Source organism: Myotis lucifugus, unplaced genomic scaffold (genome assembly GCF_000147115.1).
Source record: "Myotis lucifugus unplaced genomic scaffold, Myoluc2.0 scaffold_1187, whole genome shotgun sequence".
Classification (NCBI taxonomy): domain Eukaryota; kingdom Metazoa; phylum Chordata; class Mammalia; order Chiroptera; family Vespertilionidae; genus Myotis; species Myotis lucifugus.
The window spans coordinates 11,469-14,837 of NW_005872235.1; positions in this window are offsets into that span (position 1 = coordinate 11,469).

The window sequence follows — 3,369 nt, forward strand, 5'->3', positions numbered from 1 at the left end:
GTAGCAGCTGCCCCCAGAGGGTCTGTCCTACAGGTGGTCCCCAGGCCGGACCTCTCACTGAGAAGGAGGGGAGGCAGCCCTGCTCTGCTCCACAGGAAACTTGGGGTCCTCTTAGGAAAAGGCCGTTGACTTGGTTTCTGGGGGACAGTGGTTGTCAGTTCAGAAGTCGTACAGTCTCTGGTCTTCACGCTTGGGGCCACAGCTTTGTGTTAGTGAAAAGGCATCACAACATCTTGGGAAGAAACGAGTAAAATCAGAAGCACAGATTTTTAAAAAGATATAGTTTTAGTTGCTTTTAGGGAGGAAGGGAGAGGGAGACATAAAAACATCAAATGGGGGGTTCAAGCCTGAAACCCGGGCATGTGCCCTGTCCGGAAATGGAACCTTGACCTGGTTTATAGGTCGATGCTCAACCACGGACCCACGCCGGCCTGGCCAGAAACACAGATTTTTGTGGAACAACAGCAGCTTGCCATCGGCAGCATCACACAAGGTCTTGAGTCTGGCCCGTGTCACACCATGGACTCACTGTGCTAAGCCTGAAAGGTTGCAATACACCTGGGAAACGGGCGTTTTGTGATCAGCACAGTTAGCATGGAGTGTCTGCCTCTTATCTGAGTCATCTTGTGCTGGGCGGCATATCTGGCCGTTTGTCCAGACAGGCCATGCTCTGCTGTCTGTTCCTAAAACACTAGATAGGAAGGTACTGACATCAGGCCAGGCCTTGAGATATGGTTTCATGGCCCCTTCCTGGCACTCTGTACTCTCTGTTCCCAGAACACATAGATAGGAAGGTAGTCACTGTAATGATGCTGTACTGTATCGGGAACTAAGGTTTTGTAACTTTGTAGTTTTTGTAAATAAAAATGCTGTCACTCTTACAGTCAGCGCTGCAGTTCAGCCTCTGCTTTGGCAGGGTGCTGTAACTGTAGTTGCTGGCCAGCTTAATAAAGGCTCCTACATTTAAATTCTGAGCCGGTGGTCTATCTCACTGAGTGAACCCATAACAGTCTCAGAACATTCTCGTCTTTTCCAGAAAACTCCCACCGCTAATTTGAACTTAAAGTGAGAAGCAGGTTATCGGTCCCTATAGTTAAGGGGAAAATGGGTAGACAGAGCCAAGGTCTTCTTACCACGGAAGACACGTATCCGTGAGGGAAGGCTGTGCCACGGACAGGCCACGCTAGTGCTCGGCACGGCCGGCAGCCCTGCCCGGTGAGATGCAGCGATGTCCTCCCGCAGGGACTTTGGATGGACCCGTCTTTCCACGGAGCCGGCTGGCAGGGCTTCCTCGGCTTCTGAAGTCCATTCTCTGACCTCACTGATCTGCGTTTCATAACCCTCAGCCCAGCGCGAGCTTTAGAACCAGAGTGTTTGCAGGGAGGGGCCCAGGGAGAGCAGCAGAGGGAGCTCACAGGCCCGCCCACTGGTGCTGTCAGCAGGGGTTTCCCTTCCTTCTCTCTGACCCAGGCCCATGATAACTGTGTCGTGGAGAAGACACCTGCTTTCAGCCTGCCGTGGCCACGGAGCTGAAGCGAGCAGGAAGCCAAGCTTCCCACCTGCCGTGGCTGGCTCTGAGATCCACTGAAGGCAACTCTTCATTTAGTAAAAACACCAGCCAGAGGGTTTTTCAAAATTCCACCTTGTGTTCCACCAGCCACTGCCCATGATTCCAGGTCTGTGCCCGCAATGTTGTTTCTTTTATTCAAAATAAATGATAAAATATGTGCCAGTGATTTTGGGATAGTCTGTACTTATAGAGAAGTAAGTTTCTCTTCAGGAAGAGTAAACTGTCTAATACTCCCTCTCCCGGGGCGAATGCGCTCCCCCTGCGGCCTGGCCTCTCTTCCTCCAGGTGCCAGGAGCACCGTGCCACCCTGCAGCGCCATGTGGAGACCATTCACTAATCACTGCAGGGTCCCTATTGGGCCACGCGGGTCACAAGCAAGACAAAGAGCAAAACGGGGTGCCATTACACCGCCATCTGGACATGCTGAGGATGACCTCAAGGCCTAAGATACCCTGTCAGTCTCATAGTTCTGGATTGGGACCTGACCTTAAAGAAAAACTTTTAGGGGGCATCTGGCCAGTAGTTAAAATATGAGCAAAGGGGCTAGTTAACAAGAAATTGTCTATGCCATCATCAATTTTACTCAGTGGATAGAGCATTGGCCTGTAGACCCAAGGATCCCAAGTTTGATGGGTTTGATTCCAGTCAAGGGAAAGTACCTGGGTTACAGGCTCCTCCTTGGCCCCAGACCCTGGTCATGGCTTGTGCAGGAGGCACCCAATCGGTGTGTTTCTCTCACATCAATATTTCTCTCTGTCTTTCCCTATCTCTTCCACTCTCTCTAAAACACAATGGAAAAATATCTTTATGTAAGGATTATACTAAATAATAATCTAATCTAATAAAAGACAAACATGCACATTGACCAAACCTTCGCTATGCCTTAAGCCACGCCCACCAGCCAATCAGAGCGACTATATGCAAATTAACCCAACCAAGATGCCGGCCAGCAGCCACGGAGCTGAAGCAAACAGGAGGCTTGGTTGCTCCAGTGATGGAGGAAGCCAAGCTTCCCGGCTGGCTCTGAGCTCCATTGAAGGCAACAAAGTTTCAATTATAGAAGGTTAATAAATCCCAGAATAAAAAAGAAAAAGAAAAAACGGAGAGGCTGGGAGCTTCCTTCACTGGGGGACTTGGCCCAGCCTGAAAACAGCCCTCAGCCCCTCACCCAGGCTGGCCAGGCACCCCAGTGGGGACCCCCCCCCCACCCTAAAGAGGGTGTGAGCAGCCTGAAAACAGCCATCATCTCCTCACCCAGGCTGGCCAGGCACCCCAGCAGGACCCCCACCCTGATCTGAGACACCCTTCAGGGCAAACCAGCTGGCCCCCACCCATGCACCAGGCCTGTATCCTATATAATAAAAGGGTAATATGCAAACTGACCCTAACAGCAGAACGACTGGGAATGACTGGTCACTATGACACACACTGACCACCAGGGGGCAGACGCTCAATCCAGGAGCTGCCCCCTGGTGGTCAGTTCGCTCCCACAGGGGGAGCTCTGCTCAGCCACAAGCCAGGCTGATGGCTGCCAGTACAGTGGTGGTGGTGGGAGCCTCTGCCGCCTCCTCAGCAGCACTAAGGATGTCAAACTGCAGCTTAGGCCTGCTCCCTGCTGGCAAGTGGACATCCCCTGAGGGCTCCCGGGCTGCTAGAGGGATGTCTGATTGCCAGCTTAGGCCCAATCCCCCGGAGAGCAGGCCTAAGCCATCAGGTGGTCTTCCCCCGAGGGGTCCCAGACTGCAAGAGGGGACAGGCCAGGCTGAGGGACCCCCCACCCCCCAGAGTGCACAAATTTT